General features: G+C 41.6%; 23 non-coding genes across 23 annotated transcripts; 12 read left to right on the forward strand and 11 right to left on the reverse strand.

Annotated features, from left to right (window-relative positions):
• Positions 1–1232: 1232 nt before the first annotated feature.
• On the forward strand, positions 1233–1304 carry trnaw-cca (transfer RNA tryptophan (anticodon CCA)). Its single transcript has one exon. It is a non-coding gene; the product is annotated as a tRNA-Trp (tRNA).
• A 653-nt stretch (positions 1305–1957) lies between these two features.
• trnar-ccu (transfer RNA arginine (anticodon CCU)) lies at positions 1958–2030 on the reverse strand. The gene has a single exon. It is a non-coding gene; the product is annotated as a tRNA-Arg (tRNA).
• Positions 2031–3416: 1386 nt separating this feature from the next.
• Positions 3417–3488, forward strand: trnaw-cca (transfer RNA tryptophan (anticodon CCA)). The gene has a single exon. It is a non-coding gene; the product is annotated as a tRNA-Trp (tRNA).
• A 653-nt stretch (positions 3489–4141) lies between these two features.
• On the reverse strand, positions 4142–4214 carry trnar-ccu (transfer RNA arginine (anticodon CCU)). The gene has a single exon. It is a non-coding gene; the product is annotated as a tRNA-Arg (tRNA).
• A 1386-nt stretch (positions 4215–5600) lies between these two features.
• trnaw-cca (transfer RNA tryptophan (anticodon CCA)) lies at positions 5601–5672 on the forward strand. Its single transcript has one exon. It is a non-coding gene; the product is annotated as a tRNA-Trp (tRNA).
• Positions 5673–6322: 650 nt separating this feature from the next.
• trnar-ccu (transfer RNA arginine (anticodon CCU)) lies at positions 6323–6395 on the reverse strand. The gene has a single exon. It is a non-coding gene; the product is annotated as a tRNA-Arg (tRNA).
• A 1386-nt stretch (positions 6396–7781) lies between these two features.
• On the forward strand, positions 7782–7853 carry trnaw-cca (transfer RNA tryptophan (anticodon CCA)). Its single transcript has one exon. It is a non-coding gene; the product is annotated as a tRNA-Trp (tRNA).
• A 653-nt stretch (positions 7854–8506) lies between these two features.
• On the reverse strand, positions 8507–8579 carry trnar-ccu (transfer RNA arginine (anticodon CCU)). The gene has a single exon. It is a non-coding gene; the product is annotated as a tRNA-Arg (tRNA).
• A 1386-nt stretch (positions 8580–9965) lies between these two features.
• trnaw-cca (transfer RNA tryptophan (anticodon CCA)) lies at positions 9966–10037 on the forward strand. Its single transcript has one exon. It is a non-coding gene; the product is annotated as a tRNA-Trp (tRNA).
• A 2112-nt stretch (positions 10038–12149) lies between these two features.
• trnaw-cca (transfer RNA tryptophan (anticodon CCA)) lies at positions 12150–12221 on the forward strand. Its single transcript has one exon. It is a non-coding gene; the product is annotated as a tRNA-Trp (tRNA).
• Positions 12222–12874: 653 nt separating this feature from the next.
• On the reverse strand, positions 12875–12947 carry trnar-ccu (transfer RNA arginine (anticodon CCU)). Its single transcript has one exon. It is a non-coding gene; the product is annotated as a tRNA-Arg (tRNA).
• A 1386-nt stretch (positions 12948–14333) lies between these two features.
• On the forward strand, positions 14334–14405 carry trnaw-cca (transfer RNA tryptophan (anticodon CCA)). The gene has a single exon. It is a non-coding gene; the product is annotated as a tRNA-Trp (tRNA).
• Positions 14406–15055: 650 nt separating this feature from the next.
• On the reverse strand, positions 15056–15128 carry trnar-ccu (transfer RNA arginine (anticodon CCU)). Its single transcript has one exon. It is a non-coding gene; the product is annotated as a tRNA-Arg (tRNA).
• A 1386-nt stretch (positions 15129–16514) lies between these two features.
• trnaw-cca (transfer RNA tryptophan (anticodon CCA)) lies at positions 16515–16586 on the forward strand. The gene has a single exon. It is a non-coding gene; the product is annotated as a tRNA-Trp (tRNA).
• A 650-nt stretch (positions 16587–17236) lies between these two features.
• On the reverse strand, positions 17237–17309 carry trnar-ccu (transfer RNA arginine (anticodon CCU)). Its single transcript has one exon. It is a non-coding gene; the product is annotated as a tRNA-Arg (tRNA).
• A 1386-nt stretch (positions 17310–18695) lies between these two features.
• Positions 18696–18767, forward strand: trnaw-cca (transfer RNA tryptophan (anticodon CCA)). The gene has a single exon. It is a non-coding gene; the product is annotated as a tRNA-Trp (tRNA).
• Positions 18768–19420: 653 nt separating this feature from the next.
• Positions 19421–19493, reverse strand: trnar-ccu (transfer RNA arginine (anticodon CCU)). The gene has a single exon. It is a non-coding gene; the product is annotated as a tRNA-Arg (tRNA).
• Positions 19494–20879: 1386 nt separating this feature from the next.
• On the forward strand, positions 20880–20951 carry trnaw-cca (transfer RNA tryptophan (anticodon CCA)). Its single transcript has one exon. It is a non-coding gene; the product is annotated as a tRNA-Trp (tRNA).
• A 653-nt stretch (positions 20952–21604) lies between these two features.
• On the reverse strand, positions 21605–21677 carry trnar-ccu (transfer RNA arginine (anticodon CCU)). Its single transcript has one exon. It is a non-coding gene; the product is annotated as a tRNA-Arg (tRNA).
• A 1386-nt stretch (positions 21678–23063) lies between these two features.
• On the forward strand, positions 23064–23135 carry trnaw-cca (transfer RNA tryptophan (anticodon CCA)). Its single transcript has one exon. It is a non-coding gene; the product is annotated as a tRNA-Trp (tRNA).
• A 653-nt stretch (positions 23136–23788) lies between these two features.
• trnar-ccu (transfer RNA arginine (anticodon CCU)) lies at positions 23789–23861 on the reverse strand. The gene has a single exon. It is a non-coding gene; the product is annotated as a tRNA-Arg (tRNA).
• Positions 23862–25247: 1386 nt separating this feature from the next.
• On the forward strand, positions 25248–25319 carry trnaw-cca (transfer RNA tryptophan (anticodon CCA)). Its single transcript has one exon. It is a non-coding gene; the product is annotated as a tRNA-Trp (tRNA).
• Positions 25320–25969: 650 nt separating this feature from the next.
• Positions 25970–26042, reverse strand: trnar-ccu (transfer RNA arginine (anticodon CCU)). The gene has a single exon. It is a non-coding gene; the product is annotated as a tRNA-Arg (tRNA).
• Positions 26043–26682: the final 640 nt, after the last annotated feature.

Here is a 26682-nt window from a genome sequence, read left to right on the forward strand (position 1 = left end):
AGTCCTTGACTGGTCAATGTTCCACTTTGTAAGATTTGACGCTCATTCAATGGCCGTGCGTCTTGTGCGTGGAGCCCTAAAACGATTCTAAAAAAACATGCTTCGCGATGCGTGTTGCAACAGTTTTCAACGACTTAGCCCAAAATGTGCATACAAGTGCGTTGGTACAGGCGTTTCATTGGAAGTGGTCGTGTTCCACTTCTAGGTCTTACAGAACTTGAAAGAGGGATGTACAGCATGCAGTTTTATCCACAACTAGCCCATAGGGCGGCTAACTCTACTTTTTGAACAAACTTTTCACAACGGCACCAAGGCATCCTTACAAATAAAGAGAAAACAATCAAGATACAAACGACATCCAGCCGCACGCACTAAAGGGAAGGGTATGTTGTATCTGCTGGACACTGTGGACAAATACAGCTGAGGTCAAAAACTCTCACCATGCTACTACATACACACCAGGCATGGGATGAATGTGTGTTCCAGAGTCCGTTTGAATGTAGTAGGAGTCTCTACATGCCTTTAGGCTAATGTTCAAATGCATAAAAGTGAATCTGGACAATGGCCATGCTGTTAGTGTGGTATTGTTCACACAATCGCACACATCAGGGGTATGTTTTGATCCAATGTTAGCTCATAGTTGGTAGCAACCAATAGTAGTCAATGGTTATCCAGCCAATGCCCTTGAACTGTCAAAAAGCTCCAGATGGTGTAAATTTTCTTGCTGTTCTGATATGGAGCAAACATGAACACCACTTCTCTATTTGAACCCACTTTCTTGGCTCTTTGTCATCTTTCATCTCGTAGTCTTACTTAAAGAAGGCTGACATTTCAACTATAGCTTTTCTGTTGTGACTTTTTCCTTTCTTGAAAAGGAGACTGTTTTCTTGATGCTGACTTGTACCTCTTGAGAAAAACGACACAGTTCCTAGTTGAAAAGTTACAGTTAGACAATAGTAGAGACGATGAAGAAAAGGCCAAGAAAAACCACTGACATGAACTACAGACGAAAAGACCTAGTCACATAACAGCGATCAAAGAAACTACAGTGAATGAGAAAAAGGCATTACAAGTTAGGAAGTCAGTGGGATTCTGACCCTTAGAAAATAATTTGAAAAAAAACATAAACATGCCTGTTGTGTAGTGACCTTGAGAAATTTGGCCAGCACTGAAGAAAGAGCAAAAAAGGGTCAAAATCTTGCCAGTAGAATGTGTTTACAGATATTGAAAAGGACTCTGTGGCGCAATGGTAGCGCGTCTGACTCCAGATCTGAAGGTTGTGTGTTCAAATCACATCAGGGTCATTGTTTAACACTTGTGCTATCTGATGCACTTTGATGTTGGGATTTGGGTCATCTAGACAGTGTGCTGAGCCTTTTTCTTCAATGATTTGTGATCTTCACTGGTTTCCATGGATTACAGGAAATCCCTTTCACTTTTATCCACCTTTGTCATGGTAGGGAAAACACGTCAATTTAAGGCCAAGGTCATAGGATAGCACAAGGGTACATCTGTGCAGAGCGCAAGCTGCGACTCTTTGGATTGCTGACGTTGTAGCATGGCCTTAAGACAAAGTTAGGTGCTTGCCTAATATTGACTCGGTCTATTGTGCACTGTTACAAACTTTAACCACACAACTTGAAAAAATAAACAGTTGAGGAGATCCAAGTTTGTTCACTTGTAGATTGTATGTGGAACAGTTGGCTTCTGAGTAATGCACAGTTGTAAGTTGGGTTAGGCTGTTGACCAGGGATGTTTTCTGCTGAGTGTGGGAGAAAGCCAATAAATAGTTTGAGCAGCACTTTTGGATTAATTTGGAATCATTTTAATAAGGGAGAGGAGTTGGAGAATGTTGGATTTGACACACAAACAGGGTTGGTGAAGGAAGAAGTTCATGTGCAGAATTTCACTTAGAATCAATGACTTTCTTTATAATGAAGAGCTGCAACATTTGAAGCACCTCAGAGGGGACTTGAACCCCCAATCCCTGGCTTAGGAGGCCAGTGCCTTATCCATTAGGCCACTGAGGCTTGACAACTATGTTCACACATGAAAGAGTTGGTGTCATTTAACTCCGACAGGCCACTGACAACAATGACTAAATTCTGCTTCATGGTCACTTTTAAAACCATTGGTACTTTGTGTTTTGAAAAAGCCGCGACCAATAAGTCACTATCAAATCCCAGTCCTTGACTGGTCAATGTTCCACTTTGTAAGATTTGACGCTCATTCAATGGCCGTGCGTCTTGTGCGTGGAGCCCTAAAACGATTCTAAAAAAACATGCTTCGCGATGCGTGTTGAAACAGTTTTCAACGACTTAGCCCAAAATGTGCATACAAGTGCGTTGGTACAGGCGTTTCATTGGAAGTGGTCGTGTTCCACTTCTAGGTCTTACAGAACTTGAAAGAGGGATGTACAGCATGCAGTTTTATCCACAACTAGCCCATAGGGGGGCTAACTCTACTTTTTGAACAAACTTTTCACAACGGCACCAAGGCATCCTTACAAATAAAGAGAAAACAATCAAGATACAAACGACATCCAGCCGCACGCACTAAAGGGAAGGGTATGTTGTATCTGCTGGACACTGTGGACAAATACAGCTGAGGTCAAAAACTCTCACCATGCTACTACATACACACCAGGCATGGGATGAATGTGTGTTCCAGAGTCCGTTTGAATGTAGTAGGAGTCTCTACATGCCTTTAGGCTAATGTTCAAATGCATAAAAGTGAATCTGGACAATGGCCATGCTGTTAGTGTGGTATTGTTCACACAATCGCACACATCAGGGGTATGTTTTGATCCAATATTAGCTCATAGTTGGTAGCAACCAATAGTAGTCAATGGTTATCCAGCCAATGCCCTTGAACTGTCAAAAAGCTCCAGATGGTGTAAATTTTCTTGCTGTTCTGATATGGAGCAAACATGAACACCACTTCTCTATTTGAACCCACTTTCTTGGCTCTTTGTCATCTTTCATCTCGTAGTCTTACTTAAAGAAGGCTGACATTTCAACTATAGCTTTTCTGTTGTGACTTTTTCCTTTCTTGAAAAGGAGACTGTTTTCTTGATGCTGACTTGTACCTCTTGAGAAAAACGACACAGTTCCTAGTTGAAAAGTTACAGTTAGACAATAGTAGAGACGATGAAGAAAAGGCCAAGAAAAACCACTGACATGAACTACAGACGAAAAGACCTAGTCACATAACAGCGATCAAAGAAACTACAGTGAATGAGAAAAAGGCATTACAAGTTAGGAAGTCAGTGGGATTCTGACCCTTAGAAAATAATTTGAAAAAAAACATAAACATGCCTGTTGTGTAGTGACCTTGAGAAATTTGGCCAACACTGAAGAAAGAGCAAAAAAGGGTCAAAATCTTGCCAGTAGAATGTGTTTTCAGATATTGAAAAGGACTCTGTGGCGCAATGGTAGCGCGTCTGACTCCAGATCAGAAGGTTGTGTGTTCAAATCACATCAGGGTCATTGTTTAACACTTGTGCTATCTGATGCACTTTGATGTTGGGATTTGGGTCATCTAGACAGTGTGCTGAGCCTTTTTCTTCAATGATTTGTGATCTTCACTGGTTTCCATGGATTACAGGAAATCCCTTTCACCTTTATCCACCTTTGTCATGGTAGGGAAAACACGTCAATTTAAGGCCAAGGTCATAGGATAGCACAAGGGTGCATCTGTGCAGAGCGCAAGCTGCGACTCTTTGGATTGCTGACGTTGTAGCATGGCCTTAAGACAAAGTCAGTCGCTTGCCTATTATTGACTCAGTCTATTGTGCACTGTTACAAACTTTAACCACGCAACTTGAAAAAAAAAACAGTTGAGGAGATCCAAGTTTGTTCACTTGTAGATTGTATGTGGAACAGTTGGCTTCTGAGTAATGCACAGTTGTAAGTTGGGTTAGGCTGTTGACCAGGGATGTTTTCTGCTGCGTGTGGGAGAAAGCCAATAAACAGTTTGAGCAGCACTTTTGGATTAATTTGGAATCATTATAATAAGGGAGAGGAGTTGGAGAATGCTGGAATTGAAACACAAACAGGGTTGGTGAAGGAAGAAGCTCATGTGCAGAATTTCACTTAGAATCAATGACTTTCTTTATAATGAAGAGCTGCAACATTTGAAGCACCTCAGAGGGGACTTGAACCCCCAATCCCTGGCTTAGGAGGCCAGTGCCTTATCCATTAGGCCACTGAGGCTTGACAACTATGTTCACACATGAAAGAGTTGGTGTCATTTAACTCCGACAGGCCACTGACAACAATGACTAAATTCTGCTTCATGGTCACTTTTAAAACCATTGGTACTTTGTGTTTTGAAAAAGCCGCGACCAATAAGTCACTATCAAATCCCAGTCCTTGACTGGTCAATGTTCCACTTTGTAAGATTTGACGCTCATTCAATGGCCGTGCGTCTTGTGCGTGGAGCCCTAAAACGATTATAAAAAAACATGCTTCGCGATGCGTGTTGCAACAGTTTTCAACGACTTAGCCCAAAATGTGCATACAAGTGCGTTGGTACAGGCGTTTCATTGGAAGTGGTCGTGTTCCACTTCTAGGTCTTACAGAACTTGAAAGAGGGATGTACAGCATGCAGTTTTATCCACAACTAGCCCATAGGGGGGCTAACTCTACTTTTTGAACAAACTTTTCACAACGGCACCAAGGCATCCTTACAAATAAAGAGAAAACAATCAAGATACAAACGACATCCAGCCGCACGCACTAAAGGGAAGGGTATGTTGTATCTGCTGGACACTGTGGACAAATACAGCTGAGGTCAAAAACTCTCACCATGCTACTACATACACACCAGGCATGGGATGAATGTGTGTTCCAGAGTCCGTTTGAATGTAGTAGGAGTCTCTACATGCCTTTAGGCTAATGTTCAAATGCATAAAAGTGAATCTGGACAATGGCCATGCTGTTAGTGTGGTATTGTTCACACAATCGCACACATCAGGGGTATGTTTTGATCCAATATTAGCTCATAGTTGGTAGCAACCAATAGTAGTCAATGGTTATCCAGCCAATGCCCTTGAACTGTCAAAAAGCTCCAGATGGTGTAAATTTTCTTGCTGTTCTGATATGGAGCAAACATGAACACCACTTCTCTATTTGAACCCACTTTCTTGGCTCTTTGTCATCTTTCATCTCGTAGTCTTACTTAAAGAAGGCTGACATTTCAACTATAGCTTTTCTGTTGTGACTTTTTCCTTTCTTGAAAAGGAGACTGTTTTCTTGATGCTGACTTGTACCTCTTGAGAAAAACGACACAGTTCCTAGTTGAAAAGTTACAGTTAGACAATAGTAGAGACGATGAAGAAAAGGCCAAGAAAAACCACTGACATGAACTACAGACGAAAAGACCTAGTCACATAACAGCGATCAAAGAAACTACAGTAAATGAGAAAAAGGCATTACAAGTTAGGAAGTCAGTGGGATTCTGACCCTTAGAAAATAATTTGAAAAAAAACATAAACATGCCTGTTGTGTAGTGACCTTGAGAAATTTGGCCAGCACTGAAGAAAGAGCAAAAAAGGGTCAAAATCTTGCCAGTAGAATGTGTTTACAGATATTGAAAAGGACTCTGTGGCGCAATGGTAGCGCGTCTGACTCCAGATCAGAAGGTTGTGTGTTCAAATCACATCAGGGTCATTGTTTAACACTTGTGCTATCTGATGCACTTTGATGTTGGGATTTGGGTCATCAAGACACTGTGCTAAGCTTTTTTCTTCAATGATTTGTGATCTTCACTGGTTTCCATGGATTACAGGAAATCCCTTTCACCTTTATCCACCTTTGTCATGGTAGGGAAAACACGTCAATTTAAGGCCAAGGTCATAGGATAGCACAAGGGTGCATCTGTGCAGAGCGCAAGCTGCGACTCTTTGGATTGCTGACGTTGTAGCATGGCCTTAAGACAAAGTCAGTTGCTTGCCTATTATTGACTCAGTCTATTGTGCACTGTTACAAACTTTAACCACACAACTTGAAAAAAAGAACAGTTGAGGAGATCCAAGTTTGTTCACTTGTAGATTGTATGTGGAACAGTTGGCTTCTGAGTAATGCACAGTTGTAAGTTGGGTTAGGCTGTTGACCAGGGATGTTTTCTGCTGCGTGTGGGAGAAAGCCAATAAACAGTTTGAGCAGCACTTTTGGATTAATTTGGAATCATAATAAGGGAGAGGAGTTAGAGAATGCTGGAATTGACACACAAACAGGGTTGGTGAAGGAAGAAGCTCATGTGCAGAATTTCACTTTGAATCAATGACTTTCTTTATAATGAAGAGCTGCAACATTTGAAGCACCTCAGAGGGGACTTGAACCCCCAATCCCTGGCTTAGGAGGCCAGTGCCTTATCCATTAGGCCACTGAGGCTTGACAACTATGTTCACACATGAAAGAGTTGGTGTCATTTAACTCCGACAGGCCACTGACAACAATGACTAAATTCTGCTTCATGGTCACTTTTAAAACCATTGGTACTTTGTGTTTTGAAAAAGCCGCGACCAATAATTCACTATCAAATCCCAGTCCTTGACTGGTCAATGTTCCACTTTGTAAGATTTGACGCTCATTCAATGGCCGTGCGTCTTGTGCGTGGAGCCCTAAAACGATTATAAAAAAACATGCTTCGCGATGCGTGTTGAAACAGTTTTCAACGACTTAGCCCAAAATGTGCATACAAGTGCGTTGGTACAGGCGTTTCATTGGAAGTGGTCGTGTTCCACTTCTAGGTCTTACAGAACTTGAAAGAGGGATGTACAGCATGCAGTTTTATCCACAACTAGCCCATAGGAGGGCTAACTCTACTTTTTGAACAAACTTTTCACAACGGCACCAAGGCATCCTTACAAATAAAGAGAATACAATCAAGATACAAACGACATCCAGCCGCACGCACTAAAGGGAAGGGTATGTTGTATCTGCTGGACACTGTGGACAAATACAGCTGAGGTCAAAAACTCTCACCATGCTACTACATACACACCAGGCATGGGATGAATGTGTGTTCCAGAGTCCGTTTGAATGTAGTAGGAGTCTCTACATGCCTTTAGGCTAATGTTCAAATGCATAAAAGTTAATCTGGACAATGGCCATGCTGTTAGTGTGGTATTGTTCACACAATCGCACACATCAGGGGTATGTTTTGATCCAATATTAGCTCATAGTTGGTAGCAACCAATAGTAGTCAATGGTTATCCAGCCAATGCCCTTGAACTGTCAAAAAGCTCCAGATGGTGTAAATTTTCTTGCTGTTCTGATATGGAGCAAACATGAACACCACTTCTCTATTTGAACCCACTTTCTTGGCTCTTTGTCATCTTTCATCTCGTAGTCTTACTTAAAGAAGGCTGACATTTCAACTATAGCTTTTCTGTTGTGACTTTTTCCTTTCTTGAAAAGGAGACTGTTTTCTTGATGCTGACTTGTACCTCTTGAGAAAAACGACACAGTTCCTAGTTGAAAAGTTACAGTTAGACAATAGTAGAGACGATGAAGAAAAGGCCAAAAAAAACCACTGACATGAACTACAGACGAAAAGACCTAGTCACATAACAGCGATCAAAGAAACTACAGTGAATGAGAAAAAGGCATTACAAGTTAGGAAGTCAGTGGGATTCTGACCCTTAGAAGATAATTTGAAAAAAAACATAAACATGCCTGTTGTGTAGTGACCTTGAGAAATTTGGCCAGCACTGAAGAAAGAGCAAAAAAGGGTCAAAATCTTGCCAGTAGAATGTGTTTACAGATATTGAAAAGGACTCTGTGGCGCAATGGTAGTGCGTCTGACTCCAGATCAGAAGGTTGTGTGTTCAAATCACATCAGGGTCATTGTTTAACACTTGTGCTATCTGATGCACTTTGATGTTGGGATTTGGGTCATCTAGACAGTGTGCTGAGCCTTTTTCTTCAATGATTTGTGATCTTCACTGGTTTCCATGGATTACAGGAAATCCCTTTCACCTTTATCCACCTTTGTCATGGTAGGGAAAACACGTCAATTTAAGGCCAAGGTCATAGGATAGCACAAGGGTACATCTGTGCAGAGCGCAAGCTGCGACTCTTTGGATTGCTGACGTTGTAGCATGGCCTTAAGACAAAGTCAGTTGCTTGCCTATTATTGACTCAGTCTATTGTGCACTGTTACAAACTTTAACCACACAACTTGAAAAAAAAAACAGTTGAGGAGATCCAAGTTTGTTCACTTGTAGATTGTATGTGGAACAGTTGGCTTCTGAGTAATGCACAGTTGTAAGTTGGGTTAGGCTGTTGACCAGGGATGTTTTCTGCTGCGTGTGGGAGAAAGCCAATAAATAGTTTGAGCAGCACTTTTGGATTAATTTAGAATCATTTTAATAAGGGAGAGGAGTTGGAGAATGCTGGAATTGACACACAAACAGGGTTGGTGAAGGAAGAAGCTCATGTGCAGAATTTCACTTTGAATCAAAGACTTTCTTTATAATGAAGAGCTGCAACATTTGAAGCACCTCAGAGGGGACTTGAACCCCCAATCCCTGGCTTAGGAGGCCAGTGCCTTATCCATTAGGCCACTGAGGCTTGACAACTATGTTCACACATGAAAGAGTTGGTGTCATTTAACTCCGACAGGCCACTGACAACAATGACTAAATTCTGCTTCATGGTCACTTTTAAAACCATTGGTACTTTGTGTTTTGAAAAAGCCGCGACCAATAAGTCACTATCAAATCCCAGTCCTTGACTGGTCAATGTTCCACTTTGTAAGATTTGACGCTCATTCAATGGCCGTGCGTCTTGTGCGTGGAGCCCTAAAACGATTATAAAAAAACATGCTTCGCGATGCGTGTTGCAACAGTTTTCAACGACTTAGCCCAAAATGTGCATACAAGTGCGTTGGTACAGGCGTTTCATTGGAAGTGGTCGTGTTCCACTTCTAGGTCTTACAGAACTTGAAAGAGGGATGTACAGCATGCAGTTTTATCCACAACTAGCCCATAGGAGGGCTAACTCTACTTTTTGAACAAACTTTTCACAACGGCACCAAGGCATCCTTACAAATAAAGAGAAAACAATCAAGATACAAACGACATCCAGCCGCACGCACTAAAGGGAAGGGTATGTTGTATCTGCTGGACACTGTGGACAAATACAGCTGAGGTCAAAAACTCTCACCATGCTACTACATACACACCAGGCATGGGATGAATGTGTGTTCCAGAGTCCGTTTGAATGTAGTAGGAGTCTCTACATGCCTTTAGGCTAATGTTCAAATGCATAAAAGTGAATCTGGACAATGGCCATGCTGTTAGTGTGGTATTGTTCACACAATCGCACACATCAGGGGTATGTTTTGATCCAATATTAGCTCATAGTTGGTAGCAACCAATAGTAGTCAATGGTTATCCAGCCAATGCCCTTGAACTGTCAAAAAGCTCCAGATGGTGTAAATTTTCTTGCTGTTCTGATATGGAGCAAACATGAACACCACTTCTCTATTTGAACCCACTTTCTTGGCTCTTTGTCATCTTTCATCTCGTAGTCTTACTTAAAGAAGGCTGACATTTCAACTATAGCTTTTCTGTTGTGACTTTTTCCTTTCTTGAAAAGGAGACTGTTTTCTTGATGCTGACTTGTACCTCTTGAGAAAAACGACACAGTTCCTAGTTGAAAAGTTACAGTTAGACAATAGTAGAGACGATGAAGAAAAGGCCAAGAAAAACCACTGACATGAACTACAGACTAGAAGACCTAGTCACATAACAGCGATCAAAGAAACTACAGTGAATGAGAAAAAGGCATTACAAGTTAGGAAGTCAGTGGGATTCTGACCCTTAGAAAATAATTTGAAAAAAAACATAAACATGCCTGTTGTGTAGTAACCTTGAGAAATTTGGCAAGCACTGAAGAAAGAGCAAAAAAGGGTCAAAATCTTGCCAGTAGAATGTGTTTTCAGATATTGAAAAGGACTCTGTGGCGCAATGGTAGCGCGTCTGACTCCAGATCAGAAGGTTGTGTGTTCAAATCACATCAGGGTCATTGTTTAACACTTGTGCTATCTGATGCACTTTGATGTTGGGATTTGGGTCATCTAGACAGTGTGCAGAGCCTTTTTCTTCAATCATTTGTGATCTTCACTGGTTTCCATGGATTACAGGAAATCCCTTTCACCTTTATCCACCTCTGTCATGGTAGGGAAAACACGTCAATTTAAGGCCAAGGTCATAGGATAGCACAAGGGTACATCTGTGCAGAGCGCAAGCTGCGACTCTTTGGATTGCTGACGTTGTAGCATGGCCTTAAGACAAAGTTAGGTGCTTGCCTATTATTGACTCAGTCTATTGTGCACTGTTACAAACTTTAACCACACAACTTGAAAAAAAAAACAGTTGAGGAGATCCAAGTTTGTTCACCTGTAGATTGTATGTGGAACAGTTGGCTTCTGAGTAATGCACAGTTGTAAGTTGGGTTAGGCTGTTGACCAGGGATGTTTTCTGCTGAGTGTGGGAGAAAGCCAATAAATAGTTTGAGCAGCACTTTTGGATTAATTTAGAATCATTTTAATAAGGGAGAGGAGTTGGAGAATGCTGGAATTGACACACAAACAGGGTTGGTGAAGGAAGAAGCTCATGTGCAGAATTTCACTTTGAATCAATGACTTTCTTTATAATGAAGAGCTGCAACATTTGAAGCACCTCAGAGGGGACTTGAACCCCCAATCCCTGGCTTAGGAGGGCAGTGCCTTATCCATTAGGCCACTGAGGCTTGACAACTATGTTCACACATGAAAGAGTTGGTGTCATTTAACTCCGACAGGCCACTGACAACAATGACTAAATTCTGCTTCATGGTCACTTTTAAAACCATTGGTACTTTGTGTTTTGAAAAAGCCGCGACCAATAAGTCACTATCAAATCCCAGTCCTTGACTGGTCAATGTTCCACTTTGTAAGATTTGACGCTCATTCAATGGCCGTGCGTCTTGTGCGTGGAGCCCTAAAACGATTATAAAAAAACATGCTTCGCGATGCGTGTTGCAACAGTTTTCAACGACTTAGCCCAAAATGTGCATACAAGTGCGTTGGTACAGGCGTTTCATTGGAAGTGGTCGTGTTCCACTTCTAGGTCTTACAGAACTTGAAAGAGGGATGTACAGCATGCAGTTTTATCCACAACTAGCCCATAGGGCGGCTAACTCTACTTTTTGAACAAACTTTTCACAACGGCACCAAGGCATCCTTACAAATAAAGAGAAAACAATCAAGATACAAACGACATCCAGCCGCACGCACTAAAGGGAAGGGTATGTTGTATCTGCTGGACACTGTGGACAAATACAGCTGAGGTCAAAAACTCTCACCATGCTACTACATACACACCAGGCATGGGATGAATGTGTGTTCCAGAGTCCGTTTGAATGTAGTAGGAGTCTCTACATGCCTTTAGGCTAATGTTCAAATGCATAAAAGTGAATCTGGACAATGGCCATGCTGTTAGTGTGGTATTGTTCACACAATCGCACACATCAGGGGTATGTTTTGATCCAATATTAGCTCATAGTTGGTAGCAACCAATAGTAGTCAATGGTTATCCAGCCAATGCCCTTGAACTGTCAAAAAGCTCCAGATGGTGTAAATTTTCTTGCTGTTCTGATATGGAGCAAACATGAACACCACTTCTCTATTTGAACCCACTTTCTTGGCTCTTTGTCATCTTTCATCTCGTAGTCTTACTTAAAGAAGGCTGACATTTCAACTATAGCTTTTCTGTTGTGACTTTTTCCTTTCTTGAAAAGGAGACTGTTTTCTTGATGCTGACTTGTACCTCTTGAGAAAAACGACACAGTTCCTAGTTGAAAAGTTACAGTTAGACAATAGTAGAGACGATGAAGAAAAGGCCAAGAAAAACCACTGACATGAACTACAGACGAAAAGACCTAGTCACATAACAGCGATCAAATAAACTACAGTGAATGAGAAAAAGGCATTACAAGTTAGGAAGTCAGTGGGATTCTGACCCTTAGAAAATAATTTGAAAAAAAACATAGACATGCCTGTTGTGTAGTGACCTTGAGAAATTTGGCCAGCACTGAAGAAAGAGCCAAAAAGGGTCAAAATCTTGCCAGTAGAATGTGTTTACAGATATTGAAAAGGACTCTGTGGCGCAATGGTAGCGCGTCTGACTCCAGATCAGAAGGTTGTGTGTTCAAATCACATCAGGGTCATTGTTTAACACTTGTGCTATCTGATGCACTTTGATGTTGGGATTTGGGTCATCTAGACAGTGTGCTGAGCCTTTTTCTTCAATGATTTGTGATCTTCACTGGTTTCCATGGATTACAGGAAATCCCTTTCACCTTTATCCACCTCTGTCATGGTAGGGAAAACACGTCAATTTAAGGCCAAGGTCATAGGATAGCACAAGGCTACATCTGTGCAGAGCGCAAGCTGCGACTCTTTGGATTGCTGACGTTGTAGCATGGCCTTAAGACAAAGTTAGGTGCTTGCCTATTATTGACTCAGTCTATTGTGCACTGTTACAAACTTTAACCACACAACTTGAAAAAAAAAACAGTTGAGGAGATCCAAGTTTGTTCACCTGTAGATTGTATGTGGAACAGTTGGCTTCTGAGTAATGCACAGTTGTAAGTTGGGTTAGGCTGTTGACCAGGGATGTTTTCTGCTGAGTGTGGGAGAAAGCCAATAAATAGTTTGAGCAGCACTTTTGGATTAATTTGGAATCATTTTAATAAGGGAGAGGAGTTGGAGAATGCTGGAATTGACACACAAACAGGGTTGGTGAAGGAAGAAGCTCATGTGCAGAATTTCACTTTGAATCAATGACTTTCTTTATAATGATGAGCTGCAACATTTGAAGCACCTCGGAGGGGACTTGAACCCCCAATCCCTGGCTTAGGAGGCCAGTGCCTTATCCATTAGGCCACTGAGGCTTGACAACTATATTCACACATGAAAGAGTTGGTGTCATTTAACTCCGACAGGCCACTGACAACAATGACTAAATTCTGCTTCATGGTCACTTTTAAAACCATTGGTACTTTGTGTTTTGAAAAAGCCGCGACCAATAAGTCACTATCAAATCCCAGTCCTTGACTGGTCAATGTTCCACTTTGTAAGATTTGACGCTCATTCAATGGCCGTGCGTCTTGTGCGTGGAGCCCTAAAACGATTATAAAAAAACATGCTTCGCGATGCGTGTTGAAACAGTTTTCAACGACTTAGCCCAAAATGTGCATACAAGTGCGTTGGTACAGGCGTTTCATTGGAAGTGGTCGTGTTCCACTTCTAGGTCTTACAGAACTTGAAAGAGGGATGTACAGCATGCAGTTTTATCCACAACTAGCCCATAGGAGGGCTAACTCTACTTTTTGAACAAACTTTTCACAACGGCACCAAGGCATCCTTACAAATAAAGAGAATACAATCAAGATACAAACGACATCCAGCCGCACGCACTAAAGGGAAGGGTATGTTGTATCTGCTGGACACTGTGGACAAATACAGCTGAGGTCAAAAACTCTCACCATGCTACTACATACACACCAGGCATGGGATGAATGTGTGTTCCAGAGTCCGTTTGAATGTAGTAGGAGTCTCTACATGCCTTTAGGCTAATGTTCAAATGCATAAAAGTGAATCTGGACAATGGCCATGCTGTTAGTGTGGTATTGTTCACACAATCGCACACATCAGGGGTATGTTTTGATCCAATATTAGCTCATAGTTGGTAGCAACCAATAGTAGTCAATGGTTATCCAGCCAATGCCCTTGAACTGTCAAAAAGCTCCAGATGGTGTAAATTTTCTTGCTGTTCTGATATGGAGCAAACATGAACACCACTTCTCTATTTGAACCCACTTTCTTGGCTCTTTGTCATCTTTCATCTCGTAGTCTTACTTAAAGAAGGCTGACATTTCAACTATAGCTTTTCTGTTGTGACTTTTTCCTTTCTTGAAAAGGAGACTGTTTTCTTGATGCTGACTTGTACCTCTTGAGAAAAACGACACAGTTCCTAGTTGAAAAGTTACAGTTAGACAATAGTAGAGACGATGAAGAAAAGGCCAAAAAAAACCACTGACATGAACTACAGACGAAAAGACCTAGTCACATAACAGCGATCAAAGAAACTACAGTGAATGAGAAAAAGGCATTACAAGTTAGGAAGTCAGTGGGATTCTGACCCTTAGAAGATAATTTGAAAAAAAACATAAACATGCCTGTTGTGTAGTGACCTTGAGAAATTTGGCCAGCACTGAAGAAAGAGCAAAAAAGGGTCAAAATCTTGCCAGTAGAATGTGTTTACAGATATTGAAAAGGACTCTGTGGCGCAATGGTAGTGCGTCTGACTCCAGATCAGAAGGTTGTGTGTTCAAATCACATCAGGGTCATTGTTTAACACTTTTGCTATCTGATGCACTTTGATGTTGGGATTTGGGTCATCTAGACAGTGTGCTGAGCCTTTTTCTTCAATGATTTGTGATCTTCACTGGTTTCCATGGATTACAGGAAATCCCTTTCACCTTTATCCACCTTTGTCATGGTAGGGAAAACACGTCAATTTAAGGCCAAGGTCATAGGATAGCACAAGGGTACATCTGTGCAGAGCGCAAGCTGCGACTCTTTGGATTGCTGACGTTGTAGCATGGCCTTAAGACAAAGTCAGTTGCTTGCCTATTATTGACTCAGTCTATTGTGCACTGTTGCAAACTTTAACCACACAACTTGAAAAAAAAAACAGTTGAGGAGATCCAAGTTTGTTCACTTGTAGATTGTATGTGGAACAGTTGGCTTCTGAGTAATGCACAGTTGTAAGTTGGGTTAGGCTGTTGACCAGGGATGTTTTCTGCTGCGTGTGGGAGAAAGCCAATAAACAGTTTGAGCAGCACTTTTGGATTAATTTGGAATCATAATAAGGGAGAGGAGTTGGAGAATGCTGGAATTGACACACAAACAGGGTTGGTGAAGGAAGAAGCTCATGTGCAGAATTTCACTTTGAATCAATGACTTTCTTTATAATGAAGAGCTGCAACATTTGAAGCACCTCAGAGGGGACTTGAACCCCCAATCCCTGGCTTAGGAGGCCAGTGCCTTATCCATTAGGCCACTGAGGCTTGACAACTATGTTCACACATGAAAGAGTTGGTGTCATTTAACTCCGACAGGCCACTGACAACAATGACTAAATTCTGCTTCATGGTCACTTTTAAAACCATTGGTACTTTGTGTTTTGAAAAAGCCGCGACCAATAATTCACTATCAAATCCCAGTCCTTGACTGGTCAATGTTCCACTTTGTAAGATTTGACGCTCATTCAATGGCCGTGCGTCTTGTGCGTGGAGCCCTAAAACGATTATAAAAAAACATGCTTCGCGATGCGTGTTGAAACAGTTTTCAACGACTTAGCCCAAAATGTGCATACAAGTGCGTTGGTACAGGCGTTTCATTGGAAGTGGTCGTGTTCCACTTCTAGGTCTTACAGAACTTGAAAGAGGGATGTACAGCATGCAGTTTTATCCACAACTAGCCCATAGGAGGGCTAACTCTACTTTTTGAACAAACTTTTCACAACGGCACCAAGGCATCCTTACAAATAAAGAGAAAACAATCAAGATACAAACGACATCCAGCCGCACGCACTAAAGGGAAGGGTATGTTGTATCTGCTGGACACTGTCGACAAATACAGCTGAGGTCAAAAACTCTCACCATGCTACTACATACACACCAGGCATGGGATGAATGTGTGTTCCAGAGTCCGTTTGAATGTAGTAGGAGTCTCTACATGCCTTTAGGCTAATGTTCAAATGCATAAAAGTGAATCTGGACAATGGCCATGCTGTTAGTGTGGTATTGTTCACACAATCGCACACATCAGGGGTATGTTTTGATCCAATATTAGCTCATAGTTGGTAGCAACCAATAGTAGTCAATGGTTATCCAGCCAATGCCCTTGAACTGTCAAAAAGCTCCAGATGGTGTAAATTTTCTTGCTGTTCTGATATGGAGCAAACATGAACACCACTTCTCTATTTGAACCCACTTTCTTGGCTCTTTGTCATCTTTCATCTCGTAGTCTTACTTAAAGAAGGCTGACATTTCAACTATAGCTTTTCTGTTGTGACTTTTTCCTTTCTTGAAAAGGAGACTGTTTTCTTGATGCTGACTTGTACCTCTTGAGAAAAACGACACAGTTCCTAGTTGAAAAGTTACAGTTAGACAATAGTAGAGACGATGAAGAAAAGGCCAAGAAAAACCACTGACATGAACTACAGACGAAAAGACCTAGTCACATAACAGCGATCAAAGAAACTACAGTGAATGAGAAAAAGGCATTACAAGTTAGGAAGTCAGTGGGATTCTGACCCTTAGAAGATAATTTGAAAAAAAACATAAACATGCCTGTTGTGTAGTGACCTTGAGAAATTTGGCCAGCACTGAAGAAAGGGCAAAAAAGGGTCAAAATCTTGCCAGTAGAATGTGTTTACAGATATTGAAAAGGACTCTGTGGCGCAATGGTAGTGCGTCTGACTCCAGATCAGAAGGTTGTGTGTTCAAATCACATCAGGGTCATTGTTTAACACTTGTGCTATCTGATGCACTTTGATGTTGGGATTTGGGTCATCTAGACAGTGTGCTGAGCCTTTTTCTTCAATGATTTGTGATCTTCACTGGTTTCCATGGATTACAGGAAATCCCTTTCACCTTTATCCACCTTTGTCATGGTAGGGAAAACACGTCAATTTAAGGCCAAGGTCATAGGATAGCACAAGGGTACATCTGTGCAGAGCGCAAGCTGCGACTCTTTGGATTGCTGACGTTGTAGCATGGCCTTAAGACAAAGTCAGTTGCTTGCCTATTATTGACTCAGTCTATTGTGCACTGTTGCAAACTTTAACCACACAACTTGAAAAAAAAAACAGTTGAGGAGATCCAAGTTTGTTCACTTGTAGATTGTATGTGGAACAGTTGGCTTCTGAGTAATGCACAGTTGTAAGTTGGGTTAGGCTGTTGACCAGGGATGTTTTCTGCTGCGTGTGGGAGAAAGCCAATAAACAGTTTGAGCAGCACTTTTGGATTAATTTGGAATCATAATAAGGGAGAGGAGTTGGAGAATGCTGGAATTGACACACAAACAGGGTTGGTGAAGGAAGAAGCTCATGTGCAGAATTTCACTTTGAATCAATGACTTTCTTTATAATGAAGAGCTGCAACATTTGAAGCACCTCAGAGGGGACTTGAACCCCCAATCCCTGGCTTAGGAGGCCAGTGCCTTATCCATTAGGCCACTGAGGCTTTACAACTATGTTCACACATGAAAGAGTTGGTGTCATTTAACTCCGACTGGCCACTGACAACAATGACTAAATTCTGCTTCATGGTCACTTTTAAAACCATTGGTACTTTGTGTTTTGAAAAAGCCGCGACCAATAAGTCACTATCAAATCCCAGTCCTTGACTGGTCAATGTTCCACTTTGTAAGATTTGACGCTCATTCAATGGCCGTGCGTCTTGTGCGTGGAGCCCTAAAACGATTATAAAAAAACATGCTTCGCGATGCGTGTTGAAACAGTTTTCAACGACTTAGCCCAAAATGTGCATACAAGTGTGTTGGTACAGGCGTTTCATTGGAAGTGGTCGTGTTCCACTTCTAGGTCTTACAGAACTTGAAAGAGGGATGTACAGCATGCAGTTTTATCCACAACTAGCCCATAGGAGGGCTAACTCTACTTTTTGAACAAACTTTTCACAACGGCACCAAGGCATCCTTACAAATAAAGAGAAAACAATCAAGATACAAACGACATCCAGCCGCACGCACTAAAGGGAAGGGTATGTTGTATCTGCTGGACACTGTCGACAAATACAGCTGAGGTCAAAAACTCTCACCATGCTACTACATACACACCAGGCATGGGATGAATGTGTGTTCCAGAGTCCGTTTGAATGTAGTAGGAGTCTCTACATGCCTTTAGGCTAATGTTCAAATGCATAAAAGTGAATCTGGACAATGGCCATGCTGTTAGTGTGGTATTGTTCACACAATCGCACACATCAGGGGTATGTTTTGATCCAATATTAGCTCATAGTTGGTAGCAACCAATAGTAGTCAATGGTTATCCAGCCAATGCCCTTGAACTGTCAAAAAGCTCCAGATGGTGTAAATTTTCTTGCTGTTCTGATATGGAGCAAACATGAACACCACTTCTCTATTTGAACCCACTTTCTTGGCTCTTTGTCATCTTTCATCTCGTAGTCTTACTTAAAGAAGGCTGACATTTCAACTATAGCTTTTCTGTTGTGACTTTTTCCTTTCTTGAAAAGGAGACTGTTTTCTTGATGCTGACTTGTACCTCTTGAGAAAAACGACACAGTTCCTAGTTGAAAAGTTACAGTTAGACAATAGTAGAGACGATGAAGAAAAGGCCAAGAAAAACCACTGACATGAACTACAGACGAAAAGACCTAGTCACATAACAGCGATCAAAGAAACTACAGTGAATGAGAAAAAGGCATTACAAGTTAGGAAGTCAGTGGGATTCTGACCCTTAGAAAATAATTTGAAAAAAAACATAAACATGCCTGTTGTGTAGTGACCTTGAGAAATTTGGCCAGCACTGAAGAAAGAGCAAAAAAGGGTCAAAATCTTGCCAGTAGAATGTGTTTACAGATATTGAAAAGGACTCTGTGGCGCAATGGTAGCGCGTCTGACTCCAGATCAGAAGGTTGTGTGTTCAAATCACATCAGGGTCATTGTTTAACACTTGTGCTATCTGATGCACTTTGATGTTGGGATTTGGGTCATCTAGACAGTGTGCTGAGCCTTTTTCTTCAATGATTTGTGATCTTCATTGGTTTCCATGGATTACAGGAAATCCCTTTCACCTTTATCCACCTTTGTCATGGTAGGGAAAACACGTCAATTTAAGGCCAAGGTCATAGGATAGCACAAGGGTACATCTGTGCAGAGCGCAAGCTGCGACTCTTTGGATTGCTGACGTTGTAGCATGGCCTTAAGACAAAGTTAGGTGGTTGCCTAATATTGACTCGGTCTATTGTGCACTGTTACAAACTTTAACCACACAACTTGAAAAAAAAAACAGTTGAGGAGATCCAAGTTTGTTCACTTGTAGATTGTATGTGGAACAGTTGGCTTCTGAGTAATGCACAGTTGTAAGTTGGGTTAGGCTGTTGACCAGGGATGTTTTCTGCTGAGTGTGGGAGAAAGCCAATAAATAGTTTGAGCAGCACTTTTGGATTAATTTGGAATCATTTTAATAAGGGAGAGGAGTTGGAGAATGCTGGAATTGACACACAAACAGGGTTGGTGAAGGAAGAAGCTCATGTGCAGAATTTCACTTAGAATCAATGACTTTCTTTATAATGAAGAGCTGCAACATTTGAAGCACCTCAGAGGGGACTTGAACCCCCAATCCCTGGCTTAGGAGGCCAGTGCCTTATCCATTAGGCCACTGAGGCTTGACAACTATGTTCACACATGAAAGAGTTGGTGTCATTTAACTCCGACAGGCCACTGACAACAATGACTAAATTCTGCTTCATGGTCACTTTTAAAACCATTGGTACTTTGTGTTTTGAAAAAGCCGCGACCAATAATTCACTATCAAATCCCAGTCCTTGACTGGTCAATGTTCCACTTTGTAAGATTTGACGCTCATTCAATGGCCGTGCGTCTTGTGCGTGGAGCCCTAAAACGATTATAAAAAAACATGCTTCGCGATGCGTGTTGCAACAGTTTTCAACGACTTAGCCCAAAATGTGCATACAAGTGCGTTGGTACAGGCGTTTCATTGGAAGTGGTCGTGTTCCACTTCTAGGTCTTACAGAACTTGAAAGAGGGATGTACAGCATGCAGTTTTATCCACAACTAGCCCATAGGAGGGCTAACTCTACTTTTTGAACAAACTTTTCACAACGGCACCAAGGCATCCTTACAAATAAAGAGAAAACAATCAAGATACAAACGACATCCAGCCGCACGCACTAAAGGGAAGGGTATGTTGTATCTGCTGGACACTGTGGACAAATACAGCTGAGGTCAAAAACTCTCACCATGCTACTACATACACACCAGGCATGGGATGAATGTGTGTTCCAGAGTCCGTTTGAATGTAGTAGGAGTCTCTACATGCCTTTAGGCTAATGTTCAAATGCATAAAAGTGAATCTGGACAATGGCCATGCTGTTAGTGTGGTATTGTTCACACAATCGCACACATCAGGGGTATGTTTTGATCCAATATTAGCTCATAGTTGGTAGCAACCAATAGTAGTCAATGGTTATCCAGCCAATGCCCTTGAACTGTCAAAAAGCTCCAGATGGTGTAAATTTTCTTGCTGTTCTGATATGGAGCAAACATGAACACCACTTCTCTATTTGAACCCACTTTCTTGGCTCTTTGTCATCTTTCATCTCGTAGTCTTACTTAAAGAAGGCTGACATTTCAACTATAGCTTTTCTGTTGTGACTTTTTCCTTTCTTGAAAAGGAGACTGTTTTCTTGATGCTGACTTGTACCTCTTGAGAAAAACGACACAGTTCCTAGTTGAAAAGTTACAGTTAGACAATAGTAGAGACGATGAAGAAAAGGCCAAGAAAAACCACTGACATGAACTACAGACGAAAAGACCTAGTCACATAACAGCGATCAAAGAAACTACAGTGAATGAGAAAAAGGCATTACAAGTTAGGAAGTCAGTGGGATTCTGACCCTTAGAAAATAATTTGAAAAAAAACATAAACATGCCTGTTGTGTAGTGACCTTGAGAAATTTGGCCAGCACTGAAGAAAGAGCAAAAAAGGGTCAAAATCTTGCCAGTAGAATGTGTTTACAGATATTGAAAAGGACTCTGTGGCGCAATGGTAGCGCGTCTGACTCCAGATCAGAAGGTTGTGTGTTCAAATCACATCAGGGTCATTGTTTAACACTTGTGCTATCTGATGCACTTTGATGTTGGGATTTGGGTCATCTAGACACAGTGCTAAGCTTTTTTCTTCAATGATTTGTGATCTTCACTGGTTTCCATGGATTACAGGAAATCCCTTTCACCTTTATCCACCTTTGTCATGGTAGGGAAAACACGTCAATTTAAGGCCAAGGTCATAGGATAGCACAAGGGTGCATCTGTGCAGAGCGCAAGCTGCGACTCTTTGGATTGCTGACGTTGTAGCATGGCCTTAAGACAAAGTCAGTTGCTTGCCTATTATTGACTCAGTCTATTGTGCACTGTTACAAACTTTAACCACACAACTTGAAAAAAAGAACAGTTGAGGAGATCCAAGTTTGTTCACTTGTAGATTGTATGTGGAACAGTTGGCTTCTGAGTAATGCACAGTTGTAAGTTGGGTTAGGCTGTTGACCAGGGATGTTTTCTGCTGCGTGTGGGAGAAAGCCAATAAACAGTTTGAGCAGCACTTTTGGATTAATTTGGAATCATTATAATAAGGGAGAGGAGTTGGAGAATGCTGGAATTGACACACAAACAGGGTTGGTGAAGGAAGAAGCTCATGTGCAGAATTTCACTTTGAATCAATGACTTTCTTTATAATGAAGAGCTGCAACATTTGAAGCACCTCAGAGGGGACTTGAACCCCCAATCCCTGGCTTAGGAGGCCAGTGCCTTATCCATTAGGCCACTGAGGCTTGACAACTATGTTCACACATGAAAGAGTTGGTGTCATTTAACTCCGACAGGCCACTGACAACAATGACTAAATTCTGCTTCATGGTCACTTTTAAAACCATTGGTACTTTGTGTTTTGAAAAAGCCGCGACCAATAATTCACTATCAAATCCCAGTCCTTGACTGGTCAATGTTCCACTTTGTAAGATTTGACGCTCATTCAATGGCCGTGCGTCTTGTGCGTGGAGCCCTAAAACGATTATAAAAAAACATGCTTCGCGATGCGTGTTGCAACAGTTTTCAACGACTTAGCCCAAAATGTGCATACAAGTGCGTTGGTACAGGCGTTTCATTGGAAGTGGTCGTGTTCCACTTCTAGGTCTTACAGAACTTGAAAGAGGGATGTACAGCATGCAGTTTTATCCACAACTAGCCCATAGGAGGGCTAACTCTACTTTTTGAACAAACTTTTCACAACGGCACCAAGGCATCCTTACAAATAAAGAGAAAACAATCAAGATACAAACGACATCCAGCCGCACGCACTAAAGGGAAGGGTATGTTGTATCTGCTGGACACTGTGGACAAATACAGCTGAGGTCAAAAACTCTCACCATGCTACTACATACACACCAGGCATGGGATGAATGTGTGTTCCAGAGTCCGTTTGAATGTAGTAGGAGTCTCTACATGCCTTTAGGCTAATGTTCAAATGCATAAAAGTGAATCTGGACAATGGCCATGCTGTTAGTGTGGTATTGTTCACACAATCGCACACATCAGGGGTATGTTTTGATCCAATATTAGCTCATAGTTGGTAGCAACCAATAGTAGTCAATGGTTATCCAGCCAATGCCCTTGAACTGTCAAAAAGCTCCAGATGGTGTAAATTTTCTTGCTGTTCTGATATGGAGCAAACATGAACACCACTTCTCTATTTGAACCCACTTTCTTGGCTCTTTGTCATCTTTCATCTCGTAGTCTTACTTAAAGAAGGCTGACATTTCAACTATAGCTTTTCTGTTGTGACTTTTTCCTTTCTTGAAAAGGAGACTGTTTTCTTGATGCTGACTTGTACCTCTTGAGAAAAACGACACAGTTCCTAGTTGAAAAGTTACAGTTAGACAATAGTAGAGACGATGAAGAAAAGGCCAAGAAAAACCACTGACATGAACTACAGACGAAAAGACCTAGTCACATAACAGCGATCAAAGAAACTACAGTGAATGAGAAAAAGGCATTACAAGTTAGGAAGTCAGTGGGATTCTGACCCTTAGAAAATAATTTGAAAAAAAACATAAACATGCCTGTTGTGTAGTGACCTTGAGAAATTTGGCCAGCACTGAAGAAAGAGCAAAAAAGGGTCAAAATCTTGCCAGTAGAATGTGTTTACAGATATTGAAAAGGACTCTGTGGCGCAATGGTAGCGCGTCTGACTCCAGATCAGAAGGTTGTGTGTTCAAATCACATCAGGGTCATTGTTTAACACTTGTGCTATCTGATGCACTTTGATGTTGGGATTTGGGTCATCTAGACACAGTGCTAAGCTTTTTTCTTCAATGATTTGTGATCTTCACTGGTTTCCATGGATTACAGGAAATCCCTTTCACCTTTATCCACCTTTGTCATGGTAGGGAAAACACGTCAATTTAAGGCCAAGGTCATAGGATAGCACAAGGGTGCATCTGTGCAGAGCGCAAGCTGCGACTCTTTGGATTGCTGACGTTGTAGCATGGCCTTAAGACAAAGTCAGTTGCTTGCCTATTATTGACTCAGTCTATTGTGCACTGTTACAAACTTTAACCACACAACTTGAAAAAAAGAACAGTTGAGGAGATCCAAGTTTGTTCACTTGTAGATTGTATGTGGAACAGTTGGCTTCTGAGTAATGCACAGTTGTAAGTTGGGTTAGGCTGTTGACCAGGGATGTTTTCTGCTGCGTGTGGGAGAAAGCCAATAAACAGTTTGAGCAGCACTTTTGGATTAATTTGGAATCATTATAATAAGGGAGAGGAGTTGGAGAATGCTGGAATTGACACACAAACAGGGTTGGTGAAGGAAGAAGCTCATGTGCAGAATTTCACTTTGAATCAATGACTTTCTTTATAATGAAGAGCTGCAACATTTGAAGCACCTCAGAGGGGACTTGAACCCCCAATCCCTGGCTTAGGAGGCCAGTGCCTTATCCATTAGGCCACTGAGGCTTGACAACTATGTTCACACATGAAAGAGTTGGTGTCATTTAACTCCGACAGGCCACTGACAACAATGACTAAATTCTGCTTCATGGTCACTTTTAAAACCATTGGTACTTTGTGTTTTGAAAAAGCCGCGACCAATAATTCACTATCAAATCCCAGTCCTTGACTGGTCAATGTTCCACTTTGTAAGATTTGACGCTCATTCAATGGCCGTGCGTCTTGTGCGTGGAGCCCTAAAACGATTATAAAAAAACATGCTTCGCGATGCGTGTTGAAACAGTTTTCAACGACTTAGCCCAAAATGTGCATACAAGTGCGTTGGTACAGGCGTTTCATTGGAAGTGGTCGTGTTCCACTTCTAGGTCTTACAGAACTTGAAAGAGGGATGTACAGCATGCAGTTTTATCCACAACTAGCCCATAGGAGGGCTAACTCTACTTTTTGAACAAACTTTTCACAACGGCACCAAGGCATCCTTACAAATAAAGAGAATACAATCAAGATACAAACGACATCCAGCCGCACGCACTAAAGGGAAGGGTATGTTGTATCTGCTGGACACTGTCGACAAATACAGCTGAGGTCAAAAACTCTCACCATGCTACTACATACACACCAGGCATGGGATGAATGTGTGTTCCAGAGTCCGTTTGAATGTAGTAGGAGTCTCTACATGCCTTTAGGCTAATGTTCAAATGCATAAAAGTGAATCTGGACAATGGCCATGCTGTTAGTGTGGTATTGTTCACACAATCGCACACATCAGGGGTATGTTTTGATCCAATATTAGCTCATAGTTGGTAGCAACCAATAGTAGTCAATGGTTATCCAGCCAATGCCCTTGAACTGTCAAAAAGCTCCAGATGGTGTAAATTTTCTTGCTGTTCTGATATGGAGCAAACATGAACACCACTTCTCTATTTGAACCCACTTTCTTGGCTCTTTGTCATCTTTCATCTCGTAGTCTTACTTAAAGAAGGCTGACATTTCAACTATAGCTTTTCTGTTGTGACTTTTTCCTTTCTTGAAAAGGAGACTGTTTTCTTGATGCTGACTTGTACCTCTTGAGAAAAACGACACAGTTCCTAGTTGAAAAGTTACAGTTAGACAATAGTAGAGACGATGAAGAAAAGGCCAAAAAAAACCACTGACATGAACTACAGACGAAAAGACCTAGTCACATAACAGCGATCAAAGAAACTACAGTGAATGAGAAAAAGGCATTACAAGTTAGGAAGTCAGTGGGATTCTGACCCTTAGAAGATAATTTGAAAAAAAACATAAACATGCCTGTTGTGTAGTGACCTTGAGAAATTTGGCCAGCACTGAAGAAAGAGCAAAAAAGGGTCAAAATCTTGCCAGTAGAATGTGTTTACAGATATTGAAAAGGACTCTGTGGTGCAATGGTAGCGCGTCTGACTCCAGATCAGAAGGTTGTGTGTTCAAATCACATCAGGGTCATTGTTTAACACTTGTGCTATCTGATGCACTTTGATGTTGGGATTTGGGTCATCTAGACAGTGTGCTGAGCCTTTTTCTTCAATGATTTGTGATCTTCACTGGTTTCCATGGATTACAGGAAATCCCTTTCACCTTTATCCACCTTTGTCATGGTAGGGAAAACACGTCAATTTAAGGCCAAGGTCATAGGATAGCACAAGGGTACATCTGTGCAGAGCGCAAGCTGCGACTCTTTGGATTGCTGACGTTGTAGCATGGCCTTAAGACAAAGTCAGTTGCTTGCCTATTATTGACTCAGTCTATTGTGCACTGTTACAAACTTTAACCACACAACTTGAAAAAAAAAACAGTTGAGGAGATCCAAGTTTGTTCACTTGTAGATTGTATGTGGAACAGTTGGCTTCTGAGTAATGCACAGTTGTAAGTTGGGTTAGGCTGTTGACCAGGGATGTTTTCTGCTGCGTGTGGGAGAAAGCCAATAAACAGTTTGAGCAGCACTTTTGGATTAATTTGGAATCATAATAAGGGAGAGGAGTTGGAGAATGCTGGAATTGACACACAAACAGGGTTGGTGAAGGAAGAAGCTCATGTGCAGAATTTCACTTAGAATCAATGACTTTCTTTATAATGAAGAGCTGCAACATTTGAAGCACCTCAGAGGGGACTTGAACCCCCAATCCCTGGCTTAGGAGGCCAGTGCCTTATCCATTAGGCCACTGAGGCTTGACAACTATGTTCACACATGAAAGAGTTGGTGTCATTTAACTCCGACAGGCCACTGACAACAATGACTAAATTCTGCTTCATGGTCACTTTTAAAACCATTGGTACTTTGTGTTTTGAAAAAGCCGCGACCAATAAGTCACTATCAAATCCCAGTCCTTGACTGGTCAATGTTCCACTTTGTAAGATTTGACGCTCATTCAATGGCCGTGCGTCTTGTGCGTGGAGCCCTAAAACAATTATAAAAAAACATGCTTCGCGATGCGTGTTGAAACAGTTTTCAACGACTTAGCCCAAAATGTGCATACAAGTGTGTTGGTACAGGCGTTTCATTGGAAGTGGTCGTGTTCCACTTCTAGGTCTTACAGAACTTGAAAGAGGGATGTACAGCATGCAGTTTTATCCACAACTAGCCCATAGGAGGGCTAACTCTACTTTTTGAACAAACTTTTCACAACGGCACCAAGGCATCCTTACAAATAAAGAGAAAACAATCAAGATACAAACGACATCCAGCCGCACGCACTAAAGGGAAGGGTATGTTGTATCTGCTGGACACTGTGGACAAATACAGCTGAGGTCAAAAACTCTCACCATGCTACTACATACACACCAGGCATGGGATGAATGTGTGTTCCAG

This window comes from Oryzias latipes, chromosome 23 (assembly GCF_053564925.1).
Source record: "Oryzias latipes strain Hd-rR chromosome 23, Olatipes_Hd-rR_3.1".
Classification (NCBI taxonomy): Eukaryota; Metazoa; Chordata; class Actinopteri; order Beloniformes; family Adrianichthyidae; genus Oryzias; species Oryzias latipes.